The sequence below is a fragment of the Tupaia chinensis genome, unplaced genomic scaffold, assembly GCF_000334495.1.
Source record: "Tupaia chinensis unplaced genomic scaffold, TupChi_1.0 Scaffold000316_1, whole genome shotgun sequence".
Classification (NCBI taxonomy): domain Eukaryota; kingdom Metazoa; phylum Chordata; class Mammalia; order Scandentia; family Tupaiidae; genus Tupaia; species Tupaia belangeri.
The window spans coordinates 2863444-2885174 of record NW_006159809.1 but is presented as its reverse complement, the minus strand read 5'-3'; positions in this window follow the sequence as shown (position 1 = coordinate 2885174).

Below are 21731 nucleotides of genomic sequence, written 5' to 3'. Positions count from 1 at the left end.
GGGCAGATGGATCATACATGTGCAACTGTGTGGTTCTAGTCCTAGACCTGGAAGCTTGACAAATATACAAAGTGCATGTGAGTGCATGTCTGAAGTCCCAGTGGGAGACTGAAGAAGGGATTGCAGCATGGCCATCCTCCTGGAGGGTGCTTTTTTTTTTTTTTTTTTTTTTAGGGGCTTTTTTTTTTTTTTTTTTTTGAGAGGCTTTTACTATAGAGTGTGTGCGCTCACCAGACAGACAGAGACAGAGAGACAGAAAGGAGAAATCACCCCACAGGAGGGATGGCCACAGTGCAATCCCTTCTCCTCCGTTCTCCTCTTGGGATCTTGGGCACACGTGCCCTACTTGAGTTTTAAGCCACCGGGTCCAGAACTTGAACAATGGTCGACTACATGGGAGTTCAGCAACATAGCCATTATGCTCACTGCTGGTCCTGAGGGTGCTTTATTACTTTCTCTATCTCTCTATGTCTTCGTCTGTCTCTGGTGAGCACTTATGTTCAACATTAAATTATTATAAATCTAGAGAGAAAGGATTAACATACTTTCCCTTTTTCCCAGAAAAATAGTGTGTGACAAATTTCAGGGAAATTCAAGGTATTGAGCACATGGCAACAGTGTTCCATGTTGAAAATGTGGACTCCGAGTCCTGAGAGCCCACAGTATGTAGGAGACATTGGAGAGGCTGCTGCTAAATGGGAAAATCTTTACCTCCCTCCTTTCTATGCACATCCCTCCAAACTTCATATGTCAAAACTTAAAGTCAAGGATGATGGTATTAAGAGGCGGGGCAGGCCAGCAGGTGATGTAGTGGTTACGTCACTAGACTCCCACATGGCCGACCGCAGTTAGAGTCCTGGACCTGGTGGCTTGAAACTTATGCTGGGTGTGTGTGTGTGTGCATGCCCAAGATCCCGGGAGAAGAAAGGAGGAGAAGGAATTGCAGCCTAGTCATCCTCCTAGGGGGCGGGGAGACTTCTCGCTTTCCTTCTCAGTGTCTCTGTCTCTCTCTCTCTGTTGAACACATGCCCCCTAAGGAAAAAATCTCTTAGAAAGAAAGATAAGGGACTATGGGGAAGCAATTAGTGATTAGAGAGCATAATGGCTATGTTGCTGGACTCCCAAATGGCAGTTTGAGTCCCAGACCCAATGGCTTAAACTCATGCCGGGTGCATGTGCCTGTGTGCCCAAGATCCTGAGCGGAGAATGGAGGAGAAGGGATTGTGGCATTGCCATCCCCCCTGGGGGGTGATTTCTCTCTCTTTCTTTCTGGTGAACACACACGCCCTATAGCAAAAACCTCTCCAAGAAAAAAAAAAGAGCTTGAGGGAATGCGTTCAATCCCTTTGTCCTTTCATTCTTCTGCCAGACTTGTTTGGATGTGAGGATGCAACAACAGGCACCATCTTGGAAGCAGCAACCATCCCTACCAGACACCAAATCTGCTTGTGCCTTCATCTTGGATTTCCCAGTTTCCAGGATGATGAGAAATAAATTCCTATTGTCTATAATTATCCAGTCTAAGATATTTTGTTATAGCAGCGGAAATGGGTTTAGATAGATAGTCACCATGCATGTGAGATGAAGATTGAATAAATTATTCCACATTTGGATGATTTGGGCATTGTGGGAATTTTCAGCATGTATAAGTCATACATATTCCCATTCAGTCCATTTCTATAATATCTTCTAGGAAACAGAGAAATAAAAATGAAGATACAAGATGTCATACTTTATGAGGGCAGAGACTTTACTCATTGTTAAATCTTCACCAATATTTTAAAAGCAAAGTATTTTCCTTGTAAGCTTAGTGTCTTTCTCTCCACTAGAATGTCAGCTCTATGTGGGTAGAGTGCTAAGTCTATTTTGTTCACTACTGTATCCACTGTGCCTGAACAATGTCAGGCACTAGTAGATGCTTAGTAAATGCTCACTGAATAAATAATACCATGGTATACATTCTTTTTTTTTTTTTCCTTTCAGGATTTTGGACACACACACATGTGTGTCTGGAATGTTTTTCAAGACATTTTCTGATTCTGGGTCTTGAACTGCAGAGTAAACCAAGTGGTATTTAGTGCCTCAACCACCTAGCCACCTGCTAGCCCTGTGTTATACATTCTTAGTCAATTAAAATAGTTTTCCAATGGCATTATAAACAACAAAAATGACAATGAACACTAGAGTATTTTCATACTATTTTCCCTTTTTCTTCAGCTTCTGGAAATCATTCATTTACCTTTATTGATGGATTTGTCTATTTTGTACATTTCATATAAACAAAATCATATAATTTGTGGTCTTTTGTGACCAGCTTATTTAACTCAGCATAGTTTTCAAGATTCATCCATAATGTAGCGTGTGTAAGTATTTCATTCTTTTCACAGCTGCACAACAGCCCATTTTATAGATACACTGCGGTTTGTTTACCTGTTCACTGATAGACAATTAGGTTGTTTCCATTTTTCATTTATTATGCATAATATTGTTATAAACATTTGTATACAGGTTTTTGTGTGAGCATATGTCTTTAATTTCCTTAGGTAAGAACCTAGGAGTGTAAATACTGGGTCACATGGAAACCATGTTTGACCCTTTGAGAAACTGGTAGATTGTTTTCCAAAGCAGTTATACCACTCTATATCCCTCGCTAGTGATGTCTGAGGGTTTCAATTTCTCTACATCCTCACAAACACTTGTTATTTTCTGTCATTTTAATTACAACCATCATAGTGAATGTGAAGTGGCATCTCATTTGAATTTTGATTTTCATTTTCCTCATGACTAATAATGTTGAACACCTTTTATGTGCTTAATGGATTTTTGTATATCTTCTTAAAAAATGTGTATATAAATCTTTGTCCATTTTAAAATCATGTTGTCTCTTTGTTGTTAAGTTTTAAGATTGCCTTATATATTCTGAATACTAGGGCTTTTTATAACGTTCTGGATAGGTACTAATTATGAACATGCTTTGTAAATATTCTGTCCCATTCTAAAGGTCATCTCTTCACTTTCTGAGATCTCCATAGAGTACAGTGTTTTTTGCAGTTGTTTGTTTGCTTTTATAGAGATTTTTGCTATAGGATTCAAGTGCTCACTGGAGAGACAGAAAAAGACAGAGAGACAGAAAGTGAGAAATCATTCCCCCCAAGGGGTATGGCCATGCCATAATCCCCTTTCCTCTATTCTTATCTCAGGACTTGGGCATGCATGCGCACACGCCTGGTATGAGTTTCAAGCTGCCAGATCTGAAACTCAAACTGTGGTCTCCCATGTAGGAGTCCAGTGATGTAACCTACGCCATCTACTGGTCCTGAGGGTACACAGTTTTTAATTTTGATAAAGTACATCTTTTTTCTTTGGTTTCTATGCTTTGAGTTTCATACCTAAAAAACAACTGACTAATCCAAATTCATTAATATTCATGCCATTTCTTCTAATAGTCTTATAGTTCTGGCACTTGCATTTAGGTCTTTGATCCATTTAAAATTATATTTGTATATGGTTTGAGGTAGAGTTTCAACTTTGTTATTTTGCATAGGGAAATCCAGTTGAATCCATTACTATTGATTGAAAAAGAATATACTTTCCTCATTGAAAATTTTGTCACCTTGCTGACAAAAAAAATTTGTCAAACATGCAATTGATCTTCAACAAGAAAATTGAGTCTTGTTGTATGCATGTATTAATTCATGTGTGTTTATGTATATATATGTATGCATATATGTGTTTGTATGTGTGTATATGTATATAAATTCTATTCTATTAATTTATATATCTGTCCTTGTACCAGTACCACACTGTCTTGATTACTATTGCTTTGTAGTAAGTTTTGATATATGACTCTTTCTATTTTGTTCCTCTTTGTTGTGACTTTTCTGGATTCCTTGCATTTCCATATAAATATTAATTTTGACCAATTTCTGTATGTTACTGGGACAACAATACAGTTACATACCTATGTTTTATATAATTGGTTTTTTAATCAGTTAAGAAAGCAAATATGTGATTATATTGTCTTATATTTATCAATAATATTTCCTTTTGGTGGGACCAGCAGTTAGCATAATGGCTATGTTGCTGAATTCCCATGTAGTCAACCATGGTTTGAGTCCCAGATCCAGTGGCTTAAACTCACACTGGGCGCGTGTGCGTGTGTGCCCAAGATCCCGAGAGGAGAATGGAGGAGAAGGGATTGCTGCATGGCCATCCCCCCCTGGGGGGTGACTTCTCGCTTTCTGTCTCTCTGTCTTTCTGGCGAGCACATATGCCCTATAGCAAATACCTCTCCAGAAAAGAAAATTTTCCTTTTTGGTATTCTGTGGGACTTTTGCCTTATATATAGTTATTATCTAGGTTCATCTGATTTAGCCTGAAGAATTTCTAAGTCCTTTTAAGTTAAATCTGACAGCCACAAATTATCTCTGTTTATCTGTACATGTCTTCATTTCACCTTCATTGTTCAAAGATCTTTTCACAAGGTATAAGATTATTTGTTTATAGCTTTTTTTTCTTCCAATTTCAAATATGTCATACAACTGGACTCCATTGTTTCTAGCGAGAAGTCAGCTATTATTCTGTTGTGGTTCCCTTGTATATGACACATCATTTTTCTCTTGATGTTTTCTAGAACTTTTTTTGTAGTTACCTTTTTTACTCTGGTATATGTGAGTGTGAATCTTTTTCATTTATTCTATTTAGATTTTGCTGAGCTTTTGCATGCACAGTTAATATTTTTGATTTGGGAAGCTTTTAGCTATTATTTCTTTTGTCTTTATGTTCTTTTTTTTAATACTATCTCTACACTGGTACTTCATTATGCATGCTTGAATGCTTAATGGTATGCCACTTTTATCTGAGACTATATTCAATTTTCTTTGTTTCTCTTTTACTGTAGTATAATATCTATGTAATTTTGCTTATTCTTTCTTCTGCCAACTCCAATTTATGATTGAATTTACTTATAATTATATTTTGTTAGTGGGATTTTCAATTCTGAAATTTCTATCATTTTTAGTTATAATTTATATCTTTTGTTTATATTCTCTATCTGACAAGACATTGTAATCTCTCTTCCTTTACTTCTTCATATATGACTTCCTTTAGTTCTCTTGACATGTTTATAATACTTATACTGAAGTTTTCATCTGCTAAGTCAAATATCTGGACCCTCTTAAAGGCGGATTCTACTGCCTGTTTTTTCTCATGTAAAGGTCACACTTATTTCTTTGCATTTTTCATAATTTTGTGTTTAAAACTGGAAGTTTAGATAATATTTTGCAGTAATCCTAATTGGTTATCTCTCCACCCCCTGCACATACACACACACACACACACACACACACACACACACACACACATGGGCTTAGTACTGTTGTTGCTAGCTCATTTATTTGATTAATGACTTTTTTGAGCTATTTCAGATATTACTTTCCTCTGTGTGTAGCCTCTCATGTTGTTCTTCAGATGGTACAGTCGTGGGCATGCACACAGTCATAGTGGCGTGACATTGGTTTTAGCAGGATTCTCTTGGACAGTTTATTTCCTTTATCTCTCTGTTAAGCTCTCTGTCTATGTTGGTATTCCACTGTTAGCCTCTACTAATGGCCAACTGATTGCTCTACTGTTTTCAGCAATGCTATGAGACAAAAACTGCTCAATATGCTCATCTAATAAAATTTAGGCCCTTTTGCAAGGGTAGTCTTTGAAGACAATCTTTGAGACTTATTTCAACTCCAGTAGGGCTCACCTTACCTGTCTATTTTCTTGTTCTCTTTGTAAGCGTTTATCTGCTGTACAGTTGAGCTGGTTGCACTCGTTGTTTTTGACAGTACCTCTACACTTTGTTCCAAATGAAACTTCTCGAGGGGAGCTTGAAGCTCTCTGTTCTTGTGGATTGTCTCTCCCCACAGAGAAAAATCTCTATATGACTACTCCAGAGAAGAAGGTGGAGACAGTGACTCGCTTCTCTTGGAATGACACTCCTGCTTTATGAATAATGCACTGAGTGGATGCATGAACTCCCAGTCTTTCTGCCTTACCTCTCCTGGCATGAGACTTTCTCCTTATGTACAAGTTGTAGTGGGGCAAATTGGGACCAGTTATTTTCTTCTTGCTTCATAGTAGAACCTTATCCTTTAGTAGGAATTTTGTAGAAGAAGGAAGTCACCTATCTCTCCATTGCTCTTGCCTGGAATACAACTTCTGCAACAAGAAGCCTGGGAATAGGGTGAGGATGAGAAATGCTAATGACCTTGCAATGATATCATAGCCCTAAACTGGAAGCTGGGGAAGAAGAACCCCCATGTTATTGACCAAACCGTAATAGAGCTCTCATCATGCTGTGCTGGGGGACAAAGAAGGCAGCAGAGAGCAGATTGTGGCTCAAATATTACAGACTCTCACTCTTACCAAGATTTTAGATTCCCTTGAATTTATGTTTCTGCATTTGCCATATTCCCTTAGACAATTTCCAGAGACTTATACAAATTTTTAATAGTTTTCACCAGTTATAGTTGTTTCACTGGGAAGAGTTCACAGAACTCCTTACATTGCAATTCTGAAAGTCTTAATAACCTTTTTAAAAAAGAAGATGTTGATACCTGTTCATATTTCACATAGTCACAGAGGTTATAAGAGAGGGAAAAATGCCAACAAAGGAAATCATAGGAGAAACTAATTATATGGCAAATTTGTAGAAGATTGCAGACTCAAAGTTTATATTGTATTTGTGAAAATATGTGGTCTCATTTCATTAGCACTTTTCTGTTATTCAAGAAGCCTCAGGGTATCATAATGCCAGATTATTATAATAACATCAACCAACATTTGTGTGGCACTTAACAGTGTTAGTCTTTTCATTTACATAATCTTATGGTTGCTATATGATACTAAGCTTGCTCACGAAGGAGTTTTTCAGGTTTTGTCATCTCTGATTCATCTTTTTCTGTTTCTGCTTTGCATATAGTATTGAGAAGAGTGAATTTAAATTCTGTCAGAGAAAAAAATGACTTTGCCTTTGTTCTGTCACTTATTTTTCTTTATAAAGTATATGGCTTATTAATATTTATTAAGCTTGTATAATGTGCACAACATTATATGTGAATACATGTATGACTTATTCATATTGTACTTTATTCCAAAAGAATCCAAGACACTTTTCAAGAATCTGTACAGCAAGTTAAGATAAATAAACACAGAAAATAAGAAGAGACAAAGGGAAACATTAGTGTAGAAAAATAAGATGGTGCACCCAGGACTGTTCTGAGTTTAGCACTGAAAATTCTACAACCAGGGACACCCCCTAATCCCAGGAAAACAGAAGTGGATGACCATATTACTAATTCTAGCAAGCCATTACTGAGCTCTTTTAATATGCCCAAACTCTGTTCTAGACACTTGAGATCTTATTTCATTTTATCCTTACAGCAGCTCTGTGAAGTAAGTTACTATTGTCCTGGTCATTTTACCAGAAAAATGTGAAACACAAAAAGGTTAAGTCACTGCCCAAAGTCATATATCTAGTAAATTGGTGGGGCTGGAGCTCAAATAACTTTGAGCTTCAGAACTAAGATTCTTTACCATAATGCCTATGAGTTCCTATGTAAATGCTCTAAGTTTGATTCTAACATTCTTAGTAGCCAGAGTGAAAAGGAACATATGATCCATTATGAAATTCACATTGTTCATAAAGTAAACCATTTCTTCAGGACCGTGATTATACCTAGGCCTAAGAGCATTCACATATTTACAGACACTGGACAGACACTGTTCTAGGTGCTGGGAAAGCCACAGTGGACAAAAAAGATGGAGTCTCTGCACTTGTGGACCCAGCATGCCAGGGAGATATATACACATTATAAGGAGCTAGGTATTTTGAGTACATTAGTGTTAATTTTGAGTTGGTAGAGGTAACCTAGCCAACCATCACTGTGTGTTGGTACTAAAAGATATACCGTTTAATAAAATTATTGAAATTAAAAAAAAGGAAGAAGAAGGAGATAGATGTTAGTGGAAAGAATTCAGGACAAGGAGGATGAGAGGTTTTAAGGAATGACAATTTTGAACAAGGTGGAGAAGGCAAAGAGGGTGATGTTTGAGGAAAGCCATAAAGGGTAAGAAAGAAAATCTGTGAATATCCAGGGGGGAGAGTGTTTTAGGTAAAGAACAGTAGGGACAAGAAGCAGAGGGGGATGTTGAGTCAAAGGCAAGCTGAACAGAGTAAGTCCAAATAAAAAAAAGTAAGAGATAATATCAGAGGGGACATGAGATCATGTCAGGCATTATATAGACTTGGCTTTTACTCTGAGTAAAATGGCAGTTTTGACAGGAGTGATATATCCTGGCTTGTATTGTAAAATGATCCCTCTAGTTATCATGTTGAAAACTGACTGAGAGAAGGAAGATAGAACCATGGAAATTAGATATAAGACTATATCAATCATCAAAGTGAGAGATGAGAGATGTTAAAACAGGGAAGTATCAATGGAAGTTGCTAAACATGCTTTTGTTACATAGTTTTAGAGGAAAAGTCAATAGGATCTGTTGGTGAATTGAATGTAGAGTAAGAAAGAGAGAGAGAAGGGACAGGAAGACTCCAAGGTTCATTGAGATGAAGGAGAATAGAGGGGAACAAAGGTTGGGGGTAAAAAGCAGAAATTCACTTATGAACAATATGAATTTGAGGTGTCTGTTAGATTCCAACCAGATTTGCTTAATAAGCCTTTAGAAACATGATGCTGGAGGTGGGAGAGAGGGTGGAGCTGATGATAAGCATTTGAGTTTTATTAGTTTACATATATTAACAATCAAGGAGAAGCTGAGGAGCTGGTGAAAGGCCAAGAAGGAAAAGCCAGTGATGCACGAAGACATCACGCTGAGCATGGTGCTCTAGAAGCCAAGGGGATAAAAAGTTTCAAGGAGGATACATTTAACTTTGTCAAATGTTTCTGTTGGTCGAGTTTGGATAGGAACTGAGAATTGGTCATTGGAATTAGGAACATCGTGGTCGACGGTAAGCTTTTTACATATATATTTATTATTTACCTTTAATCACTATACATCTTTTGTTTCAAACACAAACTTAAGATAAATTTAATGGAAGAAAATGTTCATTGCAGAAATTTACAATGCTAGCCATTCTTTAAACACCATATACATTATTAATATATACTGTATATTTCCAATCAAGTCCATGTTAGGTTCAACTTAAGAAACACAATTGTAATGGGCTTTATACAAAAAATACTTCACTAAGAAAGCACAATACTTCACAAAACAGCACAAGTATAATGTACATAGAAAGATAGCTTGGAGCATCACTGTATGGCTTTCTTCAAAATAAAGCTATTGGGGAATGGGCCCACATCCCTACAGGGTACAGCATGGGGTTTTCCCGGCATGAATACAGTGCATATCAGTCAAGACAAAGACGTTACCACATACATTATAATCAGCAAATAGCTTTTCATTTTTGTGTCAGTTAAATATATTGTCTGCTTTTTCCCTGGTCCCCTCTCCCCCTATTGCCCACGCTCTGTTACCCTCCCTTACTATCTGTAATATCTACAGCTGCCCTCCCTGCTATTTTACCTTCCTATCTTTAAGTTTCTGCTAAAGAGCACGAATCTTTTTTAAAAAAAATCATTTTCATTTAACTTTATTTATTTATAATTTGACTAGAGAGAGGGACAGAGTGAGAGTGAGAGAAAGCAAGCTGTCAGGTCTAGGACATGAACTGTGGTCTGCCATGTGGGAGTTCAGCACCCTTAACCACGATGCCACCTGCCAGCCCCACACAAATCTATTTTTTCCTACTTTTTTATTTTAATTTTTTATATACATTCAATCATATTATTTAGCTTACAAAGTGAACATTTCAATATGTGAACATTTCTCCCCAGTCCAGTCTTAACAAGAGAACATGTAAGGGAGTGGAGAGGTCAACAATTTTAGCACAGCTGAAAGATAAACTAGAGATAATAGGTTCAGTAAACTATGGTCCATGTGCTAAATATGGCCTGCCTCCTATTTTTGTGAATAATTCTTTTTTTTTAGAATTATTTTATTAACTTTATTTATTTATTTATTTTAATTTGACCAGAGAGGAACAGAGTGAATGAGAGAGAGAGAGAAAGTGAGAAAGCAAGCCATCAGGTCCGGGACATGAACCAGGCTCGGCCATGTGGGAGTCCAGCACCTTAACCACCATGTCACCTGCCAACCCCATGAATAATTCTTATGGTAACACAGTCAGGCCTATTTGTTTGTCTCTATGGTGACTCTTGCATTATACTGGCAGAGTCAAGTAGGTAAGACAGAATTAATCGACCAGGAACGCCTAAAATATTGGGTTGTTGGAAAAACCATGATGCATTTTTAACACATCATGACTTTTCTGACACCCCAATAGTTACTCTCTAGCACATTATAGAAAAGACTGCTAACCCATAACATAGACGACAGTCTTTGATTTCATTTTAAAAGGGAGCAGATATTGGGCTGTATTAGGTAGAAAAAGTTGAGTCATGAGAAGAATTTGTCTTATAGAAAAAAAAAATTGTCATGTACCATATTAGATTTTCAGCAGAGCACAACACTGAGTTTTAAAGGGCTATTTCTCATAACATTCGTCCAATTGGCCAAAGGTGTCACTTAAAAATAGTGGTAATAGAAGTTAGGGATGCCTATATTTTGGAATTCAGAAATCTAGTTTCTGGATGCCTGGATTTACCATAGGGGTGGAATTTATATATCTGTGAAGAAATATCTTCTATACCATTCAAGTCGTTCTTCATTGATTTTTATTTTTCCTATTTTTTTTTCAGATAAGACTTTGAAGGATAGACAGTTGTTGTTTTGTTTACTTGACAAATACTAGGAACATAGCTGGTGTGTGTTGCAAATTTGGAGTATATCTGTACCAACTAAACTATGGTAGCACTGTGGTCCTTTTTAAAGAAAACTGTGATATGGTCTCTAGTCTTAAGTAGCTTACCATCTGGGGATAGAGATAAGACTGGTACATGTCTTTATAAGATATGAGGCAGCATGTGATAATAACAAGAGTAACTAAGCATTTTGGAGTAAAAAGAGCCAATCTACTGCTCCTCCTTCCTCATTCCAGTAGATGGCAATTCCATTTTTCCAGTCGCTGAGGTTCTATGCCTAGACGCTTTCTCACATTCCATATCTAACTTCTTGGAGAATGCATTTGCTGTGCCTTTAAAGTACATGCATCCCAAATCCAACCACTTCTTACCTTCCCTTCAGCTACCCTCCACCTCTTCTCCCTATACTCACCCACCCCCAACCTCAACCTAAGCCTTGGTCATCATAACGTAAGATACAGCAAAGCAACAAGTCTCCATGACTTCACTTTCCCCCCTTAAGACCTAATCTAACAGAAAGCCAGAGTGATTCCTTTCAATCAGTCCATGCTACTCCTTTGCTCAAAATCCTACAGCAGGGGAACCAGCAGTTAGCGTAATGGCTATGTCGCTGGACTCCCACTTAGTTGACCATGGTTCGCGTCCCGGACCCAGTGGCTTAAAACTCACACTGGGCGCGTGTGCGTACATGCCCAAGATCCCGAGAGGTGAATGGAGGAGAAGGGATTGTGGCATGACCATCCCCCCTGGGGGGTGATTTCTCGCTTTCTGTCTCTATGTCTCTCTCTGTCTGTCTGGCGAGCACACACACCCTATAGTGAAAATCTCTCAAAAAAAAAAATCCTACAGCAGTTCTCTCTGTCACTTAAGTGAAAGCTGAAGCTCTAAAAGTAGGTATTCAAGGCCTCGAATGATTGGACCTTTTTATTGCTTTGACCTCATCTCCACCACTACCCCCTGGCTCCTTGTAATCATTCTATTCCTTTACTCTTGGACTGTGGCTTGACCATGGAATGTTCTTCCACGGATAGTGCATTTGTTTCACTTCCTCACCTCTTTTTTTTTTTTTTTTGGAGAGGTTTTTGCTATAGGGCATGTGCGCTCGCCAGACAGACAGACAGAGACAAAGAGACAGAAAGCGAGAAATCACCCCCCCAAGGGTGATGGCCATGCCGCAATCCCTTCTCCTCCATTCTCCTCTCGGGATTTTGGGCATGCAAGCACAAGTACCTGGCATGAGTTTAAGCCACCGGGTCCAGGACTCGAACCGTGGTCGACTACATGGGAGTCCAGCGACATAGCCATTACGCTAACTGCTGGTCCTCTTCACCTCTTTTGAGATTTTATTCCAGTACCACCTTAATTAGGTTTCCCTAATCCTATTCAATGCTGCAACTTTCTCCACTCCTATTTCTCTCATCCTGCATTAGTTTTCATTTTGCTTCATATAATTTCTTATTATCTAGCATATCCTAACATGACTCATTTACTTTATCCATGGTTACTTTTCTGTCTGCCTTACTAGAATGCAATATCAATATCACTCTTGACCTGACTTGTCAAATGCCTAGAACAGTGCCTAGTACATAGTAGGTTCAATAAATATTTGTTAAATAAGTAAATGGCATTTGCTATGTAGCAGCTATAATACTAACCACTTACGTGGATTATTGAATTAAATCTTTTTAAAAACATCTTGATGGAAGTTTTATTATGATTCCCATTTTAATGATGAAAAAATAAAAGCATAGGGGAAATTAATGCATGGAAGAACTAGGACTCAGCCAATGAAACAGAGTGAAAGACTTACCAAAGAGATACTATTCACTCTTCATATTATGCCAACTGCAAAGGACTTTAAGTTCTTGTCACTTTGCCAGTCAATTCCTCAATCTTGTGAGGATAGTTGAAAGAAAGGGGAGTTTGTTGGCTAATTAGCCTGAACCTGTTTGAGTATAAACTCTTGAACTGTGGTTTGCTGTTTGCAGTTTACATTCAGTTATCTAATAATAGTTAACATCCTCACTGTGCCTTTGTTTGAGTTCATGATGGAAGAAAAGACAGGGATGAAGAGCAGGGTCTTACTCTGTGGTCTGACAGAGCATGTGTTTACACTTCCATGCCAGGTCAGGTAATCTTTTACAACTGCAAAGCAACGTGCTGACATCAGATGCCATATTGCTCCACCTAAAAACTATGCCAGCATCTGCAGATGCAGGTGTAACAGGTGCATTTGCTTGTGTAGTTTCGCCACAGTGAGATGGCACAAATGCCAGCCAAGAAGTTGGGTTAGTTGTAAAGGTGTCCAGGACTCTTGTTTAATGTAAGGGATACTAAACCTCCACTGCAATAAACTGAAGAAATAAACATTGCTTCTGAAGAGCCAGACCTCTATTTCATGTAGAAATAATAAAAAGAAGAAGAAAAAGAAAAAACCTCCTGGTGAGTGCATCCTATTTCTGTCAAGAATTTTTATGACTCAACATGTAGTCAGTCAGCTAAGAGTCAAAAGACTCATTCAGTTGAAATTCCAAAACTGAATAATGCATGTTGTAGTGTCATTTACTGGGAACAAGTGGTTTGTTTTATTTTCTGAGTTTTCCACCCTTCAATAGACTGCCCTAGAAGTTTTTTTGTTTGAAAACCACAAGAGAACACTAGAGAGGAAGTAGAATTACAGAAATGTGGTGATATTTTGCCATTTTTTTTTTCTGGAACATCATCTCTGTTTTAGTTAGTGGGAATGGCCTAATAAGTATACAACAGTTTTTCAAAGAAATTCAGTTTCTTCCTCCCACACTAAATAAAATGAGAAAGAAAAACAAACATATCCATTTGGAGGGACACCAAAAGATTAGCCTGCCATTGTGTCTCAGATGGTCTTGTGTGACCCCAGGAAAATCATCAGCCTCTAATAACTAGAACCATTAACATGTGTTTGAACAATTACTGTTCAAAGTGGCCTACACGTGTTACCTGGTTTCATCCTACAACAATGCTACAAGGTACGTGTATTGGTTACCTATTTTTGTAGTAATGTTACCTGAAGAGCAACCATGAAATTGCAATGGCTTCAGCAGTAGGTATTATTGCTCTGATGTGTGGAATCAGCTGGGTAGAGGAGGTGACAGCAGAGACATCTAGACAGTTCTGCTAATCATGACCAGATCACGCACTTGCCTGGAGGTCAGTTGACAAAGGCAACTAACCTTACCCCAAGATGCCTTTCTTCTTTCTGTAGGCTGGTCCAAGTGCGTTCTCCAGGTGATGACAGAGGAGCAAAAAAGCAAGCAGAAAAAAAAAAATGCAAGGCCTCTTGAGGTCAGAACTGGCCCAGTGTCACTTCCACCTCATTCTATCAGGCAAATAAAATCAAAAGGCTGAGCCCAGGTCAGAGTAGGAGAGTACCGCAAGGTTACATGGCAAAGGGTGTGCACACCAGGAGGAGTGAAGGTCCATGGAGCAATCAGTCGCAGGAGAGGCTGTTGTTCATTTTACGAATGAGAGAAGGGAACACAGAGATGAAATATGTTTAAGGCCATAGAGCTAATTAGTGTGGAACAGGAAACTATCTTACTTCCCGGCCCCTGCATGTTAGCCACTGTGCATACCACCTTATTCCTCCCCTTTTCAATATTGTACTGCTCTGATCTCCCTAGAAAACATGTTCTTTGCAGGCTGATCAATGCCCTCCTCTGCGCAGCTCCAAGAGCCTTCCTTAATGGTCAGCATCTCTATCTACTCTGTGACACTCTCACATTTTGTGTCCTTGAAACTCTTTCCTCTTATTCTACAGGGCCTTTACTGTTCTGTTTTTCTTCTTGGCTTCCTCTGCCCAGCCCTCTTCACCCATCACATAATGCATTCGCTTTTCTTTCTTGGCATCTCCCTTTCTGAGCACACCCACTCTCCTGGTTTCAATTACCACCTCTGCAGATGACTCTCAGCTGGCTCCAAGAAAGTTCACTGTAATTTCTAGCAACTGAACTCAGTGGTTTGTTCCTTACAAACAAAACAAAACAAGCAAACAACAACAAAGCAGCCCAAGAGAATCAGAGGCTCTTCTCAGTAGCATCTTGCCATTTCATGTCACCTAGCAACTATACTGGTGCTTGGCATTCCATCATAAGGAAATTCCTATTACAAAAATAGTACCACTAGAAAGTATGAAGGCACTGACCCTGCATCCCTCTGCTCACATAGCACTTATAATGACATGCAATTGCCACTAGTTGACTGTCTTTGACCTATGAAGCTGGTGATTTCACACGGCTCAAGTGAACAGTATTTATTACTTTGTACTATAATTATCAATGTCCTTGTGTTTCCCCAGAATGTTCAGTCTCTGACCGAGGAGATTATGTTTACTTTAGCTTTTCTTTTGGCATCCTGTAGGAAGTGAACCAACGAGGTGTTCTGTAACTATTGGATAAATTTAAAAAATTAAAGAAACCATCTGAAATGAAGGATCTGTGGGCTACAGAGAGAGTACTAGGAAGGAAACAGGAGGGAGAAGGAGACGCCAAAGCAAAAGTAAATAAAGAGACTCATCCCCTTGTGTGTTTTCATACTTGGATCTCTTCCTTGGGTCATTCCTAAGTACATCATTTTCTTGTAAAGTTTGTCCTCTAAAGTGTGGCATGTTTTTGCTGGACTGCACTGCTCATCGTATTTCTTGTACATTGGACATTCAGAATTAACCACTCCCTTACTCCCCACTTCCACTTCTTCATATCACCCCTTTCCTTAAAGCCTAATTCAGGCTGCAAGTGCTGTACAATGATCCCAATCGACGCTAGCCATCTTGCAGTGGGAATCTATTGTGTGCTGCTTTACAATGTTAGGAATCTTCCTATGACTTTGTTTGTTACAAGAAGTACAACCCTCTCTCGAGGCTTGCTGAGAGTTTAGTGATCTGGGGGGAGGAGAGTTATTGGGGTGAGGGAGAGCAAGCCCATTATATAAGATGGTGATGGAAGGATGGGTTGGGCAGATCGACCTATACAAATCAGCACAGTCACCTGGCCTTCCAAATGATTAACACTACAAGTTGCTGTCAACCTGAACTTGCTCCATTTAAATCTATCTCTAGGAGACTCATGCTCTCAGGCATTCAGCAGACATCAGATGCCCTTTACGTGTCAGGCATTTTCACTAGAAGTGGATGGGAAAGACAAGCACTGTACCCTCATAAGGCTTATGTGTATGTGTGGTGGGGGAGGAAAATAAAAGGCTAGAAGTTCATGACTGCAGTCACAGGCTCATAAACCAAGGAGATCTTTCTGAGTCAAAGGAGAGACATAAGAGAAGTTTTAGAGTAGTAATTTTCAACTAGATGATTTGCCTCATTTGAGACATTCGATTGTCACTACAGGGGAAGGGGGCTGCTAATGGCAACTTAATAGTGGTTTAAGGCCAGGGGTGCTGCTATATATCCTTCAATGACAGGACAGCCCCCACCACCAAGAATTATATGGCCCCAAATGTTCATTGTGCTGAGTTTGAGAAACTCTGCCTCTGTAGGAGGGCAGAGACTGAAGGAATCAGGCTTGCTGTCTGGGCTGGGGTGCAGGTCTGGGACCCAGTAATAGTAGTAACAGAAACATACACAACAGAAACGTAAGACTAGGGCATGGGGCCAATTGGATGCACAGGCTGCCAGCTGCGGCAGGAAGGGAGATGGTGTTTCTGTGCTAATGCTCTCACTTAGGGTGACTTGGCCATAGCAGATGATTCCTGGAGTCCTCTCAGAGAAAGGAGTGCCTGTACAGGTGTCATGGACTCGGAGTAAATCTGAAAATTGTGGTTCCTATTGGTTAAACGGGAGAGAGTATTATTGGGTCGTCAGAAAAGTCATGATGAGTTTTTGCATAGAAAAACAGAGAAATGCGCATGGCTTTCCAGACAACCTAACAGGATTGAAAACGGCATTTCAGTATTCTTTACATTATTTAAGCATAGAAACCAGTTCTTATGCCTATTTATTCTCTTATAATGCCTAGCCCAGTGTTCTACGGTTGTCAATGAATGCTCATTAATTGACTAACTGATTGATGATTTCCTTAATTGCTCATACCATTCATACCCATCTATGCTCAGCATGGCCAGGACAGCTTAAATGCACTTCAATACCTTGAGGAATTAAATCTCCCAGTGAGGACCCTGGCAATCACATCTCTACTAGACTTGGATTTGACTCTGCATTTAAATAGAAATAAAACAAGCACACTCCATCCCTGTGAGTAACAGGTAGTGTAATCTGCTTACTTATAGGTAGGCCCCCTTGAGAAATGAAAAGTGATAGGCAGTAACTTCAGTGATGAATTACAGAACAGCTTCATTTCACTCATTTCACCTAGACAAAGCATCCTAGAAGCCTCTGGAGAAATTAATGCACCTTAATTTGAATTAAGCAGATAATTTCAGATCAGCTATTTTACATAGCTAGCTGCTGCTGCTTCCCTCTCTAGGCCATCTCTTCGCCTCTGCCAGCCTAGACTGACTCTGGAAGTGAAATATTAAAGCTAAATATTCTGGAAATCAAATGTCAAAGTAGAAATCAGTGGACATGGGTCATGTCCTTTCCCTCCCAATAGATGCTTTGCCTTGTTTCTTTTCTACAGAGCCTTGATTTCTGTTTGTTTTCAAAATTGTCACCTTAGTTTATGGAGAAAGTTGTTCCCCTCTCCCTGGGTAATTACTTTATAATGGAGGCCCTTAAAAGTCAGAAACCCTTTACAATCCAAAGGAAATGACTATTTAGTTGTATGATTTTAGGCACCACATGGGCAACTATGGGCAGAGAAATCATCTAATGCCCCTAAAAATCACACCGTATCTACAAATAAGTAATGGCACCATTGCTTGGTTGCTAACTTGCTGTGGGATCTCAGCCATGAAGGGTCTTCTTTTGTTCCTCTATTTCTCCCACCCAGATGAGATTTGCTTTCCATTTACAAATCCACACGGGCAAGGAGATGATCAAAGGCTGAAATCCAAGGCAGCATCTCTCTCTTTCCACAGCTCCACACATGGTGACTCTGACCGCCTGAATTTGAGGCTCTGATGGATTTAGGGGATTGGCCTTGGATGATACGGTGATGAGGACTTTAACGCTGTTACTCTTTATTGCTGTAATGACTTCACTTATAACATATTTGCAACATAGTATTGAGATAGAAAACTAATAAAGTAGTTTTCAGGACTTTTAGAGGGTCCCCTAGCATCTTAGTAAGACCTAGGTTTCCTACAGAGGTAAGTGAATTCCCACTAAAGTTATCACTAACTGAATCAGGACAGGAAAACTTGCTCTTTTGTTTTTACAATAGGGAAGGCAGAGTGCTAAGTAGTAGAAGGAGGGTACACTGCATTGTAGGACCTGAAGCTCATCCTGGTCTTACAGCACAGCCATGTGTGCTTTCCCTGTGTCCAGTAACCTGAAATGCTACTTCCAGACTGATAGAAAAGCAGCGTCAACAAACATATTTATAATTTGCAAGTCTAGCTCTTCACCCAGGAGCTATGCCAAAACAACCTGAATCTAAGGGTATAATTCCAAAAGACTTGGTAGTTTCTAGTTTAGGGGTTTATTTTTTACATTTTTAGAGCCTCCTGATATCACCCACTAAGCACATAAATCCATAACCTTACCATCTTGAGATGCTAGAGGACAGAGATCACAGTGGTGAAGCAATCAGAAAGTAAGATGTGTATTGATTTCCTACAACTGCTGTAACAAATTACCATAAAATGGGTCAACTGAGAAATGTATTCTGTCACAATTAGGGAGACCGAAGTCTGAAATCGAAGCATCAGCAGAGCCGTACTTTCCTTCCCTCGTCCAGCTTCCAGGCATCCCTTGGCTTGTGACCGCATCATTTCACCTTCTGCCTCCGTAGTCATTTTGCCCCTTCCTCTTCTGTATGTGTGTACTTCTCTGTGTCTGCCCTTCTTACAAGGATATATATATATGATCACTTTTAGAGCCTCTGTTGATAATCAAGCATCCTCTCATATCTAACATAATCACATGCTTTTCCACATTAGATAATATTCACAGGTTATAGGGATTAGGATGTAGATGTACCATTTTAAAGGTTTATCTAGCTCTTAAATGAGAGAGAGACAGGCACCTGTGACAGGGTCTCCATCCTCAGCCTTAGCCAGCTCAGATCATAGGCAAGTGCACAAAAAAGGAGGCCTTGGGATGTGAACTCTTGACTTTTCCACATGGGTCCAGTTGCATAATCATTGCACCACTGTTTGGATCCTAGCTATATCTTTTTGAGGCCAACATTCAACCCACAATATATGAATCCTGGAAGGAAGGACTTCAGAGGATCGAAGTCCCAAAATATGCATTTAAAATATACCCAAAGCTTTGACTATCTGTTAAACTACACATAAAAGGAGGAGACCCAAGGGAGCCTGGTCAAAAATCAGCAGCTGGAAACCAAAAATGCTGAGTGTAGATTTCAGCTACTGCCCAGTGAAAGAGACAGTTCAGAGCTTGAGTTCAGCCAAGTTAACTCACTGCAAGAAAAAAATATATTGCACTACAGGGGAACATAACAGAATCAAAAGCTTCTATGAAAAGTTGGCTGTAGGTCAAACTCCTGGGTGCGATCATTCAGGCTTGACCATAAGCAATTACAAAGCTTTACCTGGCAGCCTGGCGGATCTCATGGAAGGAAAGGTGCTCTCTCCACACCAGACTTGGTGCACAGCTGGTGTCTTGTAAGTCTCAGAAGGGAGCTGAGATCACGGACCCAGCCACCCTCGCCATGCTCTCGTGTGTGTCTGCATTTCCAGCCCAGGCACCTCCATTCAGAGGTGAGGTGGGGGTCAACTTAGATACTACTCAGGCATGTCTGCAAAGATCACCTTATCAGGGGTCTGTGAGGACATTTTTTTCTTACTCTCAGTTTTTTTATATTCTTAGCCCTTTCCCTTTTCTTTCACTCAGCCCCTGGGTCCAGAAAATAACATATACTTTTTGTTCCCTAGCTGTGGTGGTCCATCTGACCCTCACCTGGTCCTCTTCCTTGGGGGGAAATGGAATATTGGGAGACCTGGCACTACTGCTCTTCTCTGTGGCCTTTTGCCTGCACCATCACAGTGAGTGAATAAAGGCTTAATTCTAGCCTTCAGCTTGGCTGTTAACCTAACTGACCACCTTGACCCCTGGAAGCTCTCAGTATTTATTATGTATAATCATAAAGTCTAGTTTTTGACAAAAATCATGAGACCTAAATAAATATGAAACTGATGGTCATACTTAAGATGAAAAAGGAGAATAGAAGGAGGAAGAAGAGGAGAAACTGTAAATCAATCCCAGGGCTGTCTGGATACTGCAATCAGGAGAGAAGAACTTTAACACAGCAATTAAAAATCTGTTCAAGGACTTAAGGCAAAAAATATGCATAATGAATAAACAAATGGAAACTCTGTAGAGAAACAATATTAAAGGGCTAAATGTGAATGTAGAGATAAAAAGGAAAATTATCAAAATTAAAAATTCATTAGATTGATTTAACCGTAGATCAAAGACAGCAGAAGAGTCAGGAAAACAATTTGCAAATAGATCAATAGAAATAATCTAATCTGCATAACAAAGAGAAAAGAGATGGAATTAAAATAAATGGAGCCCTTCAGAGAACTGTGGAACCATAGACCACCACACATCAAGCAGCTTTATATGAGAGTGCTGTCATAGAAGGAGAACTGAAGGAGTGGAGCAGAACAAGACTTAAAGAATGTCTGAGTGAAATTTATGAAAGGCATCAACTTACAAATACAAAATATCCCCTCAAGCCCCCAAGCAACGAAATGCAAAGAAAATCATATTGAGACACAGCAAAAGTATCAAATTGAACATATCAAAGATGCACAGAAATGCTGAAAGTAGCCAGAGAACAATGACGAATTGCATATAGTAAAAAATTGATGCAAATCATGGCTGACTTCTTAACAGAAACAATAGACGATAGAGAACACTAGCTTCCTTCACAGTTAAATCTATGGTTCATATCCCAGTCTTATTATAAGCTATAACTAATACATAGAAATCTGCTTTAATCACCTTCGCAAACTGTCATTATAGAGATCAGGACTATGTTTCTTGTGAAAATACTAGGGAAAATGAGCAGTCTCAAGGTAGACAATAAATACTAGACTTGAAAAAGAAGATAGTAATTCCATTCCATTCTAGGAAGGTGAATCTAAAGAGCACGTAATCTAGGGGACTATTGAGGAACAGCTTAGAAATACAGCGCAGGGAAAGAATAAAGGTTAAACAAATACTATGACAATGTATAACCCAGATGTCCCCATGTTACCTAGTTTTTTGGGAACCATCCTTTTTTTAGTATTCTAATAAAATAGCTTAAGTCCTTAACCAGTTTCAAAGTTGTTCACGATCTCATAATCATAGGTCACATCTTGTTTTAAATTCCTGTTCTCACTGAATTACTGGTACTTGTTCACTACCTCCCCTCTAACAGCTATTATCCTCTCTTTCTCATGACTTCAAGAGGAAAATAATCACTTTCTATTCATTTTCCAAAATGCCACTAACTCAGGCTATTATAAGAAACAGCTTTTATCAAGATAAGAGAGAATAAATTATATTCAAACTGGTAAAACTGAACATCATATTGTGTTCCTAGAAATTCATCAGTCAATGTGGTTGAGAAAGGAATTTCTCACTGGCCTGTTTCTTCTTTAAACGCCACAGTCCTACCATATTACTTGGGCTTTCTTCTCTAAATTCTTCCTATTGCGTTTCTCCTTTTCTCTAATTTCCCTGAGATGCCTTCCCTGACTTTGTCTAGACCTGCC